The sequence below is a fragment of the Giraffa tippelskirchi genome, chromosome 12 (assembly GCF_054371585.1).
Source record: "Giraffa tippelskirchi isolate mGirTip1 chromosome 12, T2T-mGirTip1v1.2.pri, whole genome shotgun sequence".
Lineage (NCBI taxonomy): Eukaryota > Metazoa > Chordata > Mammalia > Artiodactyla > Giraffidae > Giraffa > Giraffa tippelskirchi.
In genome coordinates, this window is record NC_137286.1 from 57,281,614 (window position 1) to 57,300,506 (window position 18,893).

The 18,893-nt window shown below is 37.5% G+C and overlaps 1 long non-coding RNA gene across 1 annotated transcript in view; it reads left to right on the plus strand.

Moving 5' to 3' along the window:
* LOC145530251 (uncharacterized) overlaps positions 1–18,893 on the plus strand; it is a 33,922-nt gene that overhangs the window by 1,173 nt on the left and 13,856 nt on the right. The window contains exon 3 of the long non-coding RNA XR_014071602.1: positions 14,394–14,475. This is a non-coding gene — a long non-coding RNA (uncharacterized LOC145530251). The remainder of the gene's footprint in view (positions 1–14,393; positions 14,476–18,893) is intronic.

Genomic DNA, 18,893 nt, shown 5'->3' on the forward strand with positions numbered 1-18,893 from the left:
TTATCTTGAGGAAAGCCCTAAGTTTTCAATCCTGTAAAGGGTAAGAGATGTGAGGAAGCTGAAGAAGAAAAGTTTAAAACTAGCAGGGGTTGGCACATGAGATTTATGGAAAAAAGCCATCTCCAAGACATACAAGTGCATTGTGGAGTGCCAAATGCTGATGTACAACACAGCTAAGATAATGCCTGAAGGTGGCCGCACTAAATAATTGATTGTCTGTGTAGACAATTATCGTATATAGGAGGAGAATGCCATCTAGGACTTAGGTAGCTAGAGCGTGCCTATGCCTGCTAGGTCATCTCTGACTCTTGGTGATTCCATGGACTGTAGCCTGCCAGGCTCCTCTGTCCATGGAATTTTCCAGGCAAGAATACTGGAGTGGGTTGCCATTACAGAGGATCTTCCTGACCCAGAGTATTCGAACCAAAGATTCCTGCATCACCTGCATTGGCAGGTGGATTCTTCACCATGGAGCTACCTGGGAAGCCCTGATAGCTAGAGAGGAGAAGTCAATAGTCGGCTTCAAAGTTTCAAAGGACAGTTTGATTCTCTTGTTAGGGATAACGCAGCTGATAACTTTAAGCTGATGTTAGTGCTCATTTACCATTCTGAAAACCCTAGGGCTCTTATGAATTATACTAAATCTACCCTGCTTATGCTCTATGAATGGAACAACAAAGCCTATATAATAGCACATCTGCTGACAATGTAGCTTACCTAATATTTTAAGCCCACTATTGAGACCTACTGCTCAGGAAAAAGAAGATTCCTTTCAAAATATTACTGCTTATTTACAATGTATATGGTTACCCAAAAGATCTAATGAAGATTGACAATGAGATTAATGTTTTTTCCACGTCTGCTAACTAAACATTCATTCTGAGCCCATGGGTCAAGGAACAACTTTTACTTTTAAATCTTATTTAAGAAATACACTTTGCAAGCTATGTTTTTCATAGAGAGTAATTCATTTGATGGACCTGGGCACTGAAATCCTTCCAGAAAGAATTCAACACTTTAGACATCATTAAGAACATCTTTTAGAAAAGGCAGACGAACCAGAGATCAAATCGCAATGTCTGTTGGATCATAGAAAAAGCAAGGGAACTCCAGAAAAACATCTACTTCTGCTTCATTGACTATGTTAAAGCTTTTGACTGTGTGGATCACAACAAACTGGAAAATTCTTAAAGAGATGGGAATCCCAGACCCCCTTACAGTCCTCTGAGAAACCTACATGCAGGTTAAGAAGCAAAAGTTAGAACCGGACATGGAACAAAAGACTGGTTCAAAATTGGGGAAGGAGTACATCAAGACTGAATGTTGTCACCCTGCTTATTTAACTTACGTGCAGAGTATATCATGTGAAATGCTGGGCTGGATGAATCACAAGCTGGAATCAAAATTGCCAGGAGAAATATCAATAACCTCAGATATGCAGATGATGCCACTTTAATGGCAGAAAGTGAAGAGAATTTTATTTTCTTGGGCTCCAAAATCACTGTGTATGGTGGCTGCAGCCATGAAATTAAAAGGTCCTTGCTCCTTGGAGGAAAAGCTTGACAAACTTAGACGGCATATTCAAAAGCAGAGACATTACTTTACCAACAAATATCCGTAGAGTAAAAGCTATGGTTTTTCCAGTAGTCATGTATGAATGTGATATGTGGACCATAAAGAAGGCTAAGCACCAAGTAACTGATTCTTTTGAATTATGGTGCTGGAGAAGACTCTTGAGAGTCTTCTGAAGAGTACACAACGACCCCAATCTGAAGTAATCACAACCTTGATCAGTCAGGATCCATTAACATTGAGGCGAGACCTTCCACTAGTAAGAAAGATTACAGATCACTGGAGGCTCAGATGATAGTTAAACATTTTTTATTAATAAAGTATTTTAATTACTGTATTTAAATTGCTTTTTAGACACAATGCCATTGAACTTTTAACAGACTATAGTATAGAGTACACATTACTTTTTTTTGCACTAGGAAACAAAAAACATCATGTGACTTCCTTTACTGCAATATTCACTTCATTGTGGTAGTCTAGATATGAACCTATAACATCTCAAAACCTATAAGCCTATATAAAAAAATTAAAATATTAATATAACCCATATGATAAATAATGATTATTTTTCTTTTTTAAAAATATTTTTCACTGCCTGGAAGGCCTCTTCATTGCATTGTTGAATAGAAATGGAGATAGGGAAAAAAACCATTAACTCAAAAATATGTATGCATTCCCTTGTTCATTGCAGCATTATTTACAATAACCAAGGTATGGAAACAATCTATGTATCCATCTATGGATGAACAGATAAAGAAAGTATGTACATCATATATACATATACATAAAACATATATATATTTATATATATACATATATACATATAAAACTTATATGTGTGTATATATGTATATAATGGAATACTATTATACCATAACAAGGAATGAAATCTTGCTATTAATATTTTCAACAACATGAAAGGAACTTGAATGCATTATGCTAAGTGAAATGAGTCAGACTGAGAAAGACAAATACCATGTGATCTCATTTGTAAATGGAATTTAAAAAATCAAAGCAAAAGATGTGAGCTCGTAGGTATAGAGAACAGGCTGGTACTTTCCAGGAGCCCAGTGGCAGGAAGGGCAAAATGAGTGAAGGGAGTCAAAAGGCACAAACTTTCGACTGTAACATGAGTAAATGATAGGGATATAAAGTACAGATGGTGACTATAGTTAATAATACTGTATTGCATATTTGAAAGTTACTAAGAATAGATCCTAAAAGCTCTTATCACAAGAAAAAAATATGTACCTCTGCATGATGATAGAGGTTAACTAGACTTATTGTGATCACTTTTCAACACATACAAATATAGAATATTTATGTTGTACACCTGAAACAGGGTTATATGTCAATTATACTTCAATTTTTTTAAAAAAGGAGAAAGAAGACAACATTTTTAAGTGCCAGTTAAAGGCTAAAATTCTCAATGATCATGGAAATACTGTTCTATTAAGAAGACATATCTAATATAAAAGTTTAAAACAAGTCAAAATTTAGATTAAGCAGGATAAACTCATTTAAAAATGAAAATAGAAAAAAATAACAAAATAGGAAGCTACAACATGGCAGAGAGGATAAACAAGCCAAAAGTTATTTATTTGAAAAAAGAAAAAGTAAAGTTCATGGCTTCAAGGGACATATATAAGAATGTCCATGACAGTAGTGCCATAATAGCAAAGAGTAATAATAATCATTAATATAAACCATTAAATAATAACAATAAGCCAATAATAATAACCCGTATGGAGAAGGCAATGGCACCCCACTCCAGTACTCTTGCCTGGAAAATCCCATGGACAGAGGAGCCTGGTAGGCTGCAGTCCATGGGGTCGCTAAAAGAGTCGGACATGACTGAATGACTTCACTTTCACTTTTCACTTTCATGCGTTGGAGAAGGAAACGGCAACCCACTCCAGTGTTCTTGCTTGGAGAATCCCAGGGACGGGGAGCCTGGTGGGCTGCCGTCTATGGGGTCACACAGAGTCAGACACGACTGAAGCGACTTAGCAGCAGCAGCAGCAGCAGAAGCAGCAATAACCACTATAACCATTTGTAAGAAAATAGATTGATGTATTTTAATATAAACACATATTAAAATATTTTCATAGCAATAGAAAAATTGACTTACAGCTGTATGTCTTAACAGGGATTAATTTTATACATACATTGTCTTTTTTATTTACTATAATCAGGATCTAACACTGAGTTTGTGGGAGGGAAGATGAGTGTATCTCCAAACAAAATCAAATCTCTGCCACCAAGGAAGGATGGGAATGGCTGCTGAATAAGCAATCCACGGGGTCACCCTAAAATAGTCACTTGAAAAATACAATCACTAAAAAAATCACTAAATGTGAATATGCTAAATCTTACTTGCATAGTCTGATGATTTAAAGATTCAAAAGCTACAATAAAATAAACATGGCCACAGATTCCTTTATTTATTATGTGTTTTCACAATCATATCTATGAATATATATGGAAAAGAACAGTCATTAAATGTCCAAAGTTTGTTCTGTCATCACTGTATCCAACAAGTTTGTATATTACAATGGAGAATTCTGTTCCTGCCAAATGACAACTGAATAATCATAAAAAAAAATCATTTAAACTGCTAGATATAAAACTTTGATACCATGGGCTACATTATGGATGTGTTAGCCAAATGAAATCTTTGACAATAAAAATATCTTGTAAATGGTGGAGCTGAAACTATATACCAATATGTTTGATCCCTCCGCCTAAAGTTTGACATGAGAACAAAAACTTCTCTAAATGTTTTTTTTAATTTGTATTGAAAAACTCTAAATTATCACTGAATTATTTTACATTTCCATAGAGCTTTACATTTTACCCCCAAAATTAAAATACAGAATCTTCCTCTGGCTTGATAACACTTTATTTTTTTATTATCCTTATTCTACAGATGAGGAATTAGAGACTCAGGGATGTTAATGACTTACTTAATGGACTTGGGTCCTATGAAGTGAAGATGAGATTTCAAATCGGGGGTTCTGACATTAACATCAGCTTTCTTTCCAAAATACTCTGCTAAGTGGTGATCTCTAAAAAAGAAGGCAAAAACCAAATGAGATGGTGATCTCTAAAAGAGGCCAGCAAATGGTCACCCTTGAGTCTTGAGCTAACTAACTCTGAACTGAACACATGTATGAGCAAAGAGATGAAGATGAGGAAAAGAAGCAATTGAAATTAGCCAGGGAAGAGCACTTGGAGCTTACACAAATCTTACTTTCACGGACAGTATTAGAAACTTCATAATCCAAAGGGAACTGGGCAGACAACTCAGAAAGAAATTACCTCAATAGTGAAGCAACTTATCCTTAGATTAATGGTGCCTTGCTGCTGCTGCTGCTAAGTCACTTCAGTTGTGTCCGACTCTGTGTGACCCCATAGATGGCAGCCCACCAGGCTCCGCCATCCCTAGGATTCTCCAGGCAAGAACACTGGAGTGGGTTGCCATTTCCTTCTCCAATGCATGAAAGTGAAAAGTGAAAGTGAAGTCGCTCAGTCATGTCTGACTCTTCGCGACCCCATAGACGGCAGCCCACCAGGCTCCTCCGTCCATGGGATTTTCCAGGCAAGAGTACTGCAGTGGGATGATATTGCCTCCATCTAATAAATCTTAAAAACGAGTCTCAAAAGCATCAAAGATTTTCCAAGTGGCTAGGATAAGCAGCAGTTCCAGTTTGTCCTGAATGAAAAGATTCCTGGCATGAAGAATGTTTAATTTTAAAACTAGGACAATCCCAGGTAAATCGAATAAATTGTTTGCCCTATAAAACTCAAGATTATTTATAGAAATATAAAAATATATATAACAGAATAAAGAATACTTCACAGAATCTAGCCTTCAATTAAAAAAACTGCCAAGCATTTATATAAGCAGGAAAATATGATTAATACAAAGAGATATATATTAGTAAATCAATACAAAAAGATAAAGATTGACAGATTATAGAAAGTTTATCATGCTAAGAAAAGACATGGAGATATAAAAAACATTTTGAAATTCTTGAGAGGAAAAATAAGTGTGAAGACGATGAATGCAATGGATTAATTTAGTACATTAAATACTAAAGAGAAAAGATTAGTGAACTTGAGGTCATAAAATTACCCAAGGTAAAACACAAAAGATAAAGAGACTGAATATAGTAAAGAGAACTTCAGTGAGGTATAGAACAATTTTAAACAGCTTGGATTTAGTATATATGTAATTGCAATCCGTGAAAGAGTGGAAGAAAGGTTGGACAGGAAAATTATTTGAAGAAATAATGGCTGAAAGATTTCTAAATTTGATGAAAATTTTATACCCAGAGACTTAAGTTCAAAGAAATCCAGGCTCAAGAAATATGACTTACAAAATATATTATAATCAACTATCTTTAAGCAGTAAGAAAGAGAAAACCTTAAATGCAGCTAGAGGATAAAAGATATATTACTCATGAGAAAAAAATATATAGATGATGTGGATTTTTCAGAAACAATTCAAGTCAAAGCACAGTGAAGAAATATCTTTAAAGTATTAAAGGGAAAAAAAAGTCAACCTAAAATTATATACCCAGAAAAAAAATCTTTAATAAATGAATGCAAAATAAAGTCTTTTTTCCACATATACAAAAAATGAAAAACTTAGCAAAAGTATACTTATGCTAAAATAAATATTAAAAGAAATTGGTCAGGGAGAAAAAAGAAAAAAATATATAAATATATGTATATATACCAGAGAGAAATGTAGACCCAGAGACTGCAAATGGTCTCCCTTGAGTCTTGAGCTAACTAATAAAAAGCATCAGAAATAGCAATTGTTGAATAATATAGCAAAGTTCCTGTGATGCATATTACTGGTATAATATTATTTGAAAGTAGTTGATAAGTCTAAAATACATGTTACAAACCCAAAAGCAACCACTAGCAAACAATCCAAGGAGAGAGGTATAGTTAATAAACTGATGATAGAGATATAAATAAAGCATAAAAAACACATTGACCTCAAATAACACAGGAAAAGAAAGAAAGAGAACAAAAATAATAGATGCAACATATTAAAAAAAAAAAGCTTAGAAATATACATAAGTCCAATCATATAAGCCAATTCAATGGACTTGAAACAGAGCAAACTCCAAGAGATAGTGAAGGTCAGGAGAACCTGGTGTGCTGCAGTTCATGGGGACACAAAAAATTGGACACAACTTAGTGAGTGAACAGCAAAAATAACAAATGATATAAATAATTGTTCAAAAGTAAATAATCTAAAAAGTAAATGAAAAGCTTAAAAATATCATTTTGAATGAAATAGAAATATCCAACAAGAAATAATTTTTAAATATAATGACACAGGCTGAAGGAAAAAAGAATGAGGAAAGATATTCTCTATACCAATATAATCAAAAGAAAGATGGAATGACTACTTTCATATTAGATGAAGTAGTTAGTTAGTTAGTTAGTTCAGTCACTCAATCATGTCTGACTCTTTGCGACCCCAAGAATCACAGCACACCAGGCCTCCCTGTCCATCACCAACTCCTGGAGTTTACCCAAACTCATGTCCATCGAGTCGGTGATGCCATCCAGCCATCTCATCCTCTGTCGTCCCCTTCTCCTCCTGCCCCCAATCCATCCCAGCATCAGGGACTTTTCCAATGAGTCAGCTCTTCGCATCAGGTGGCCAAAGTATTGGAGTTTCAGCTTCAGCATCAGTCCTTCCAGTGAATATTCACAACTGATTTCCTTTAGGATGGACTGGTTGGATATACTCGCAGTCCAAGGGACTCTCAAGAGTCTTCTACATCACCACAGTTCAAGAGCATCAATTCTTCGGTGCTCAGCTTTCTTTATAGTCCAAATCTCACATCCATACATGACTACTGGAAAAACCATAGCCTTGACTAGACAGACCTTTGATGACAAAGCAATGTCTCTGCTTTTTAATATGCTGTCTAGGTTGGTAATAACTTTCCTTCCAAGGAGTAAGCGTCTTTTAATTTCATGGCTGCAATCACCATCAGCAGTGATTTTGAATCACAAAACAATAAAGTCTCTCACTGTTTCCATTGTTTCCCCATCTATTTCCCATGAAGTGATGGGACTGGAGGCCATGATCTTAATTTTCTGAATGCTGAGCTTTAAGCCAACTTTTTCACTCTCCTCTTTCACTTTCATCAAGAGGCTTTTTATTTCCTCTTCACTTTCTGCCATAAGGGTGGTGTCATCTGCATATCTGAGGTTATTGATATTTCTCCCGGCAATCTTGATTCCAGCTTGTGCTTCTTCCAGCCCAGTGTTTCTCATGATGTACTCTGCATAGAAGTTAAATAAGCAGGGTGACAATATACAGCCTTGATGTACTCCTTTTCCTATTTGGAGCCTGTCTGTTGTTCCATGTCCAGTTCTAACTGTTGCTTCCTGACCCGCATACAGGTTTCTCAAGAGACAGGTCAGGTGGTCTGGTATTCCCATCTCTTTCAGAATTTTCCACAGTTTATTGTGATCCGCACAGTCAAAGGCTTTGGCATAGTCAGTAAAGCAGAAGTAGATGTTTTTCTGGAACTCTCTTGCTTTACGATGATCCAGCGGAAGTTGGCAATTTGATCTCAGGTTCCTCTGCCTTTTCTAAAACCAGCTTGAACATCTGGAAGTTCACGGTTCACGTATTGCTGAAGCCTGGCTTGGAGAATTTTGAGCATTACTTTACTAGCATGTGAGATGAGTGCAATTGTGTGATAGTTTGCGCATTCTTTGGCATTGCCTTTCTTTGGGATTGGAATGAAAACTGACCTTTTCCAGTACTGTGGCCACTGCTGAGTTTTCCAAATTTGTTGGCATACTGAGTGCAGCAATTCATAGCATCATCTTTTAGGATTTGAAACAGCTCAACTGGAATTCCATCACCTCCACTAGCTTTGTTTATAGTGATGCTTTCTAAGGCCCACTTGACTTCACATTCCAAGATGTCTGGCTCTAGGTGAGTGATCACACCATCGTGATTATCTGGGTCGTGAAGATCCCTTTTGTACAGTTCTTCTATGTATTCTTGCCACCTCTTCTTAATATCTTCTGCTTCTGTTAGGTCCATACCATTTCTGTCCTTTATCGAGCCCATCTTTGCATGAAATATTCCCTTGGTAGCTCTAATTTTCTTGAAGAGATCTCTAGTCTTTCCCATTCTGTTGCTTTCCTCTATTTCTTTGCATTGATTGCTGAGGAAGGCTTTCTTATCTCTCCTTGCTATTCTTTGGAACTCTGCATTCAAATGGGAATATCTTTCCTTTTCTCCTTTGCTTTTTGCTTCTCTTCTTTTCACAGTTATTTGTAAGGCCTCTTCAGACAGCTATTTTGCTGTTTTGCATTTCTTTTCCGTGGGGATGGTCTTGATCCCTGTCTCCTGTACAATGTCACGAACCTCTGTCCGTAGATCATCAGGCACTCTATCAGATCTAGTCCCTTAAATCTATTTGTCACTTCCACTGTATAATCATAAGGGATTTGATTTAGGTCATACCTGAATGGTCTGGTGGTTTTCCCTACTTCCTTCAATTTAAGTCTGAATTTGGCAATAAGGAGTTCATGATCTGAGCCACAGTCAACTCCCGGTCTTGTTTTTGCCGACTGTATAGAGCTTCTCCATCTTTTGCTGCAAAGAATATAATCAATCTAATTTCTGTGTTGACCATCTGGTTTCATAGAAAAAACATTATTACAGTGGGAGATAATTTTGATGAGAAATATGTCAATATGTCAACATAATATTCCTAAGTATTTATGTATTCGACAATGGAACTTCAAAATTCAAAAATCAAAACCTGATAGAAGTTTTAAGGATCAACTAATACAAGGCGTATTCTCTGACCACAAAAATTAATAAGTAAATAGAAGTTACTTACAAAAAAGATACTTGAATAATCTTCAAATTTATAGATGAAATAGCATATGTAAAAATAGCCCATCTAAAGTCAAAGGAGGTGGTATCTTTAAATGGATTAAAACAAAAACACAACATATCAAAATTTTTTGAATGCTTCTGAGTCAATTCTTATAGGAAAGTTTGACACCTTATATTAGAAAAAGAAGGTATCAAAATAGTAATCTCAGCTTCCACCTTAAAAAGAAGTAGAAAAATAAGAACAAATTAACACAAAGTTTGGAAAAAAGAAATAATAAAGATCAAAGTGGGAATTAATGACATAGATAACATAAAATATAGAAAAAAATCAATAAACCAATCCTGATTCTTATAGAGATCTACAAAATTGACAAACTTCTAGTTATCTTTTTCAGAAAAGGAAAAGGAGAGATATATAAATTGTAAATATCAAGAATGTGAGAGACAGCATCCTTTCAGATTCTGCAGATATTACAGAATTAATATGGAAAAGTTACGTACAACATTATGTCAATAAATTTAGCAACCTAGATGGAACTGGCCAATTTCTTGAAAGACACAAACTACTAGAGTTCATTTAAGATGAAATAGGTACTAAGTATGGCCTTATATTGATTGAAAAAATTAAATTTATAATTGAAAGCTTTCTTACAATGAAAATTCCAGGTATAGATGGCTTTATGAATGAATATTAACAAATATTTAAGGGAGAGAAAACACTAGTTCTTCACAAGCTCTTCTATAAAATTGAGGAGATAATACTTTCCAATGTGTACTTTGAGGCCAGCATTATTGACAGATTGTTATACAAAATAAGTTATAAGAAAAGAAAAATATATTTATTGAATCAAGAAACAAAAATTACTTGTAATGTTTTAGCAAATTGAACCCAACAATTTTTACAAATGAAAATGAACAAATCATAATGAATTAGGGTTTATTCTTAGGAAAGCAAGATTTGTTTTACATTTAAAGATCAATCAATCTGATCCACTATGTTAGCAAACCAGAAAAGATAAAGTATTATGATAATTTAAATACACATGGAAATAGACATTTAGAAAAGAATATTTCTGATCAAAATTTTCAATAAACTAGAAACAGAAGGGGAATTCCTGAATCTGATAATGGATATCTACAAAAACTTATAGTCAAATCATATTTACCAGTAAAAGACTAAATGTTTCTCCCATTAGAACAGAAGTAAGAGAAGCATGTCTACTCTCACAATCTTTATTCAACATTGTATAAGATCTCTTTTCAATTGAATAAGGCAAGAAAAATAAATAAATAAAAAGAATCAAATTTGGAAAGGAGACAACAAAACTAAATTTATTCATGGCTCATGTAATTGTCTATGTAGAAATCCAATGTAACTAGAAAAAAGAGTGCCAAACCTAATGAATGAGTTTGTAAAGGTTGCAGGATACAAGAGTAACACACAAAATTCTTATCTATAAATATATTTGCTATGAAAAAAAATATATAAATCTACCAAACAATATCATTACAATTATATGTGGAAGACCTTACACTGAAAATGACATTTACATGAGTGTACATGTGTCGAAATTGGTTAAATAATTATATTTTTCATATATTGAGTTTATTGTCTGTATATATAGTCCTTTCATGTGTTTGTGCTATGTCGCTTCAATCGTGTCCGACTCTTTTGCGACCTTATGGACTCTGTCCATAGGATTCTCCAGGCAAGAAGACTGGAGTGGGTTGCTATGCCCTCCTCCAGGGGATCTTCCTGACCCAGAGATCAGGAAGATTTCTTATGTCTCTTATATCTCCTGCATTGGCAGGAGGGTTCTTTATTACCAGCATCTCCTGGGAAGCCCAGACCTTGTATAGTAGGAAATAATTTTTTATATATGTGTGTGCATGCTCAGTCGTGCCTGACTCTTCATGACCCCATGGGTTATATAGCCCACCAACTCTGCTGTCCACCGAGTTTTACAGGCAAGAATACTGCAGTGGGTTGCCATTTCCTACTCTACTTATATATTTAGAATTGTTAAAAACTGTTATGGTAAAACTATCTTTTATATACTATTTCATCATATCATTTAGCCTCCACATATGCTGTAAACATATGATTTATTTCTGTATTAAATTCATTCTTGTCATGTGTTTCATCATCACATGAAAATTGAAGAAGCATAGAAAAAAAAAACAAGGGCACATTATTTCTAGAGAAAATCTAATTGTTCACAACATTAGCATTCTAGCACTTCAGAGCGTTGACATTTGTGCTAGGGCTTCTCCCTTTGTGATTACAAGAAACTCAAAGGTCCAAGCATTTTATTCTCACACAAAAATGGCCAGAGGCAGAAAAGGATAGCTTCTCCCAGTGTGCCTTTCTTTAAGAGTAAGAGACCATCTCTAATCATCATCCTCTCACTAAACAAAGACAGAAGAGATCGGCTTTTTCTTTTGAGTCACTCACAAAAGCAAATAAAACTTAACAAACTGTGACTTAGAAAAGAGACTCTGTTTGTCAGAATTGTTTCATATACCTATTCCCAAAACATTGTCAGGGAACTAGATCCCCATAACTGACATGTATTAAGCAAGATGAACTCTCTTTCCTGCAAACACTAGGGCAGAAACTGATTTTTCCCCTTAACAGCTAAATTTAAAGAAGGCAAGACCCACAGTGTCCACTCCACTAATGCTCCAAAGGAAAGACAACTTATTATCAAGTACAACACAAAATAGAGATGAAACGTAGCCCTCTAGTGTCCAGGATCTCAAGGAATTATGCACTTTGAGTAACACAATCAATCAATCAGTGGTCACATATCAGATGAAATATTTTTGCATTCCTCTTGCCTTCAAGAAAGAAGAGATCTGAATTGTTGTGGACCAGTGATTTAGTACTGTCCCTATTTCCCAGGTGGCGCTAATAGTAAAGAATCTGCCTGCCAACGCAGGAGATGTGAGTTCAATCCCTGGGCTGGGAAGATCCCCTGGAGTAGGAAGTGTTGACCCACTCCAGTATTCTTGTCTGGGAAATCCCACGGACAGAGGAGCCTGGCAGGTTACAGTTCATGGGACCACAAAGAGTCAGACACAACTGAACACACACACACACCCATATCCTACATGTAGATCTCCAGTGAAGATGTTCTCCAAACTTGGCATCCTTATTCAGTTCTCATTCTTACCTGTACAGAAGAGGCTACCACAAGTCTACATGGTTACCGTCCCCTGTTGTTCTCCTATATCTGTGACTGCGTGCAGTGTTCAATCACATTTCTAGGATCTCAGAGCACTCAAGAAATACTTCTAAGAATTTAGAAAAGAGCATTCAAAAGGACTGTCTAAAATTGTGTTTCCCCAATCCCCGGGCCATGGACTGTTAGGAACCAGGCCTCACAGCAAGGGGTGAGCAGCAGGCAAGAGAGCAAAGCTTATCTGTATTTACAGCCGCTCTGGTTGCAGAAAAATAAGCTCAGTGTTCCCAGTGATTCTGTATTATGCTGGGTTGTATAATTATTTCACTATATATCACAATTTAATAACAATAGAAATAAAGAGCACAATACATGTAATGTACCTGAAGCATCTTGAAAACATCCCCCCACCCCCTGTCCATGGAAAAATTGTCTTCCACAAAACAATTTTAGGCCTAAAATGAAAGACCAGATATATAGCTTCCCTGGTCGCTCAGAGGTAAAAGAACCTACCTGCCAATGCAGGAGACACAGGTTCTATCCCTGGGTTGAGAAGATCCCCTGGAGAAGGAAATGGCAACCCACTCTAGTACTCTTGCCTGGGAAATCCTGGTCAGAGGAGACTGGTACGCTACAGTCTGTGGGGGTCACAAGAGTCAGATACGACTTAGTGACTGAACAACAACAAAATATACTCTAAGACCTACATCTGAACTCATCTTATCTCCCCCTAAAACACATTTTATCATTAAAATTAAAGAGCTGTTCTTCCATAGCAGAGTCCTACTTCACCTAATTTAGGAAAGACTCATATATCATTTTAAGAAAAGACAGCTCCCCCCACTCCCAGCATGCAGTCTTGTGTCTTACATTTCTTCCCCTCCTTCACTTGAGAAATCAGTAAACCTTCCCAGTGGAGATGTCTGGAGATATTCAGCAATAAAACATGCCATCTTTTATCCTTTCCATGAAGCTCCATCCTTGTCCTTCCAGCCCCCTTGAGCGGACCACTTGTGAAACCTGATGGCAGCACCCCAGCTCATCCTGTAGCCAGTCAGGATCCAGGGGCTCGGCACCTGTGGTGGTTTGGGTAACACAGAAGATATCAAGAAACTCTCTGGAGTGTTCTATCCACTGGTGACCCTAATCACATCCTCTCATCCTGCCATAATACATCATTAAGAAAAAAGGGGACATTTGAGCACATACTAAAAGGATCTGCTGCATTGCTCATGAGGAATCTGGCTAGAGAGTGACAAGGAGATCGGCTGAGTATTTTCACACAGTGAGTGCTCAGAACTAGCCATCCTTCATTTATTTATTATTTTCAGTTGGGAAATTAAAGATGAATAATGATTTCCCAATTGCCCTTCACAATCATGATTCAGCCTGAGAGCTAATAAGCCATCTTCAATACCCACCCTCCCACCCGCCACCTTCTCTGAACAGATATTTTTTCCAAGCGGATAAACACAAAGAAATAATCAGATAGGGGATTTTTCTTCTAAATTAGGCCTCTTGTTTGTAAACTGAAAGAGTGCTGATGCAGTTCAGACTCCGCTCTGCACCACACAGGCCCGTGTTGCCCAGGCCTGTCACAAAGAGCGGGGAGAAGGGCAGGTTTTGTTCTATTCTTCAGGCTCCTTCTGTGTGAGAGGCCATTCAGGCGCTCGCTGCTTCTCCGCGCCCGCGCTCTCTCTGGCTCACACCCTCTCTCTGTTTCCCTCTGTTAGGCCAGCGTGAGAGGAGCGCCGCTGGCTGGGAATCTGCTTTGATGTCGACCTCTGGCTGCCACGGCCAGACCTGCCTTGGTGGGTGAGTAGCGCGGGAGAGAGGGAGTGTGTGGGAGAGAGAAGGATGAAAGGAGGGCGGCTGGGGCCCAGGATGCGGACAGACTCCTGCCTGTTCGTTTAGATGCTCCAGAAAGGGAAATGCTGAGCCTTACGATTACAGAGGTTACGAACCAGCTCAACTTTAGAAATGACTATGCGAAGTACTGCCTAACGCAAAGAATCAAATTATTGTTCAGGCTTTTGGCATTAAAAAAAAAAGAGACTAGCCATGAGCATTGCCAAAGAGAAAAAGACATTCAGATGACATTCTAAGGAGGCTGGCTACTCAAGGATGCAGGGAGCCCAGCACAGGGATAGGGTCTGAGTGACGGTTAAGCACAACTTGCGCTCTTTCAGCTTTTGTTTTGATGACTTGCACCACATTTCAGGAATAAATCACTGGCCCTGGTGGTAAGGCTATATCTGTGATGCAGGCAGGCAACACGTGCAATCGTCACATGGGCAGTCTACTGTGATCTCTGCGGACCAGCCAGGCAAGGGACATCCTGAGAGGCTGAACCCACAAAGGAACTTATGGTGTGTATGAATTCTTGGCATTCAAGAGCTACCTTCAGTCAGATCATGGAGTTTCTGTGGCTCTGTCTAGATTAAAAGGCTTTTTATTGCCAGGCTGTCAGAATAGGTCAGACCTTGTTCTCCTACACTTGTTTCCTCCTGCCTCAACCACCTATTTTGTTAATCCCACCACGTAAAGGAATGAAAGTCTCTCCTCATCACTGATTTCACAACATATTCTGTCAACACTCTTCAGCAGGTTTGGGAAGGTGGAAGGAGGCAGAGAAATTTTATACAAAATCCTTTTTTTTTTCCTATTTTGTTGACTCCCAGAGGATATTATTTCAAGAAATATTATCATCAAGCAAGAGTTAATTGAAGACCTACTACATGCTATATCCTGTCTCATTATTCAGTTGCTAAGTTGTGTCTGACTCTTTGTGACCTTCTGGACTGCAGCACGCCAGGCTTCCCTGTCCTTCATCATCTCCTGGAGTTTGCTCAAGTCATGTCCATTGAGTCACTGATGCCACCCAACCATCTCATCCCCTGCCACCGCCTTCTCTTCCTGTCCTCAGTCTTTCCCAGCATCAGGGTCTTTTCCAATGAGCTGGCTCTTTGTATCAGGTGGCCAAAGTATTGGAGTTTCAGCTTCATCATCAGTCCTTCCAATGAATATTCAGGGTTGATTTCCTTTGGAATGGGCTGGTTTGATCTTCTTGCTGTCCAAGGGACTATCAAGAGTCTTCTCCAACACCATAATTCAAAAGCATCAATTCATCAACACTCAGCCTTCTTTGTGGTCCAACTATCACATCCGTACATGACTACTGGAAAAACCATAGCTTTGAGTATATGGACCTTTGTCCACAAAGTGATGTCTCTGCTTTTGAATACACTGTTTAGGTCTGTCAGAGATTTTCTTCCAAGGAGAAAGTGTCTTTTAATTTCATAGCTACAGTCACCATCTGCAGTGATTTTGGGGCCCAAGAAAATGAAATAAGTCACTGTTTCCACTTTTTTCCCATCTCTTTGCCATGAAATGATGGGACTGAATGCCATGATCTTAATTTTTTGAATGATGAGTTTTAATAAGCCAGATTTTTAACTCTCCTCTTTCACCTTCATTAAGGGGCTCTTTAGTTCTTTTGGCTTTCTGCCATTAGAGGAGTATCATCTGCATAACTGAAGTTGTTGGTATTTCTCCTGGCAATTTTGATTCCAGCTTGTGATTCATCCAACATTTTACATTATGTATTCTGCATATAAGTTAAATAAGCTGGGTGACAATATACAGCCGTGACGTGTTCCTTTCCCAATTTTGAACAGTCCATTGTTCCATGCTCAGTTCTAACTGTTGCTTCTTGTCCTGAATACAGGTTTCTCAGGAGACAGGTAAGGTGGTCTGTTATTTCCATCTCTTTAAGAATTTTCCACAATTTGTTGTGATGCACACAGCTTTAGCTTAGTCAGTGAAGCAGAAGTAGATGTTGTTTTTAAGAATTCCTTTGCTTTTTCTGTTATCCAAATAGTGTTGGCAATTTGATCTCTGGTTCCTCTGCCTTTTCTAAATCCAGCTTGTACATTTGGAAGTTCTTAGTTCACATACTGTTGCAGCCTAGCTTGAAGGATTTTGAGCACTACCTTGCCAGCATGTGAAATGAGCACAGCTATACAGTAGCTTGAGCATTCTTTGGCATTGCCTTTCTTTGGAATTGGAATGAAAAACTGATCTTTTCCAGTCCTGTGTCCACTGCTGAGTTTTCCATAGATCATTGAATCCAGAAGTTCAAAGCAAAATCATTTCACTCTGTATTCAATCTGGAACTGTCCTCCAGTACTAAAATGCTTTCTACTATTAAAATATGATCTTTATTTTTTAGAAAAATATCATTTTATAGTAAAATAATAAGTTCTATATTTTTCCCACTGTGTCTTTTAAGGAAAAAATTTTTAGTTTGCATGATTGTATCTTTCCTGAGACAAAATGGTCAACAAATGTTCTCTTACTGATCAGAGAATTCATGGTAGCTATTTGCTAGTGAACAATTCTAGATGTCATTAGGAGCTAAATAAATTGTCTGCTGCCAGTCAAAATGCCATTCCAACAAAACCTCATTCTCCATTGAGATAAACTGATACATAACTTGCTTCCAAGATGCCTTCAAAGCCAACCCCACATTCCACAGCTTACAGCCTGGAAGAAAAATTCAGAGTCCTCTCAGCTCTAACCTTGGTCCCTAAGAAGAGGCACGATGATGCTGTTTTTAGGGACATCTCAGCTCAAAGGAAAACCCCCTTATGGAATAGAGAAGTATCCTATTATCATACTCACCCCATCCCAAGAGCTTCTGGGCTATAAGTTGGGTTCATGGTTGAAAAAAAAAAATTACCCTCCGTTGCTTTTAATTGACAAAACACAGAGAGATCTAGGTTAAATGGAACTATTTGTTTTAAAGGATAAATACATCCTCAGTGGTAGAGAATAAGTTCAGATAAATATGCATATTTTCATGAGTGCTTTTGTTTTCTGAACCACACCCTTTTGAGAAATCTTACTGTTGTGAAAATCATTGCCAAAAACATAAGATAAAATAAAGCAGGAAAATTGCATAGGCAACGGAGTAGCCCCCTTTCCACAGCCCAGGCAGATACTATGCCTGTCCCTCACACAGCAGGTCATCTTTGGTAACTTCCCAGGTCTTCACTCCACCCCTCAATTATGAAATCAGCAAAACTCTCAGGGGAAGAAGACCCAGAAAGAACAAATGTGGCAGCAAGAGACAGAGGAATCAATACATTCAGAGTCTGAGAATGTAATGGGCCCTGTAGATCTATTAATTATCAAACAAAAATTCTGTTTCAAGAAGGGAAAAAAATGCATTTTAATAGCAGCTCTATAATTAGCCATTTCTGTTCAGGGTTTCTTAGTAGTTTTTATATTTGTCTGCCTTCACCTTTATTTCCTTTAACAATGTTCACATAAAATGGCTCAGAATTGCTCTCCCTCTAATTATTTACTGTAACAACCAACAAGCTGAGAGAAAGATGACAGAGGAGTGAAGAAACATCTTTGTACAGGATGTATTGACTCACCACTGTTTCCTTCTTACTCCTCGATATATTTTTTGTTGTTCTTTCCTAGCATATAATTTGTATGTTTGCATAAAACACTTGCCTGAGCTGTTTGATTTTATGATGTTTGATTTTAACATAGATTCACAGTTTGTTCAGCCTTTGGTAAAACACAGATCCAATCTATCCCCAAAATCGCCACTGGCCAAGGTGGAGCTGGTGGGATTTGTATGTGATAGGGGTGTGAGTCAGTTCAGAAATATAAATGTGATAACCCGGATAAGGTAGGAGTTTAGATGTCAAGACTGAATTTAAGGCAGGGAACAATTTGGGGGAAAATGTTCAATTCTGAGGAAGCAAATGAGAAATGAAATCCTCAATGGGGCAAAAGCAAGAGCAAAAGTCCCAGGGACAAATCAGGGTCAAAGTCACGACAGTCTAAAGAAGGCAGGACATTCACACTGATGGAAGCAGTCAGCCAGGTATCATGTCCTTGACACTGAGATTGCTTGCATCCACCATTCTGAAAGCCCATCTTTAAAAGGTGACCTCAGAGTTCAGCACCAGAAATGATGAACATTGCATTGTGAATAACAGCGACTCTGTACTCAGCCAGCACCCAGTATATGGAATAAGAATATGTTCAAGTGTCAGAACATGGGCCTAGGAGGTGGCAGATTCAACTACTATTCATCACCTTTCTGTGAGCAACATGAAGTGATCACTATCAACAAGTTGTCATTACTAAGTGATCAGAATATTATGAGCAAGATGGTAACATGAAATTTGAAATGAGAAGAGGCTAAAATT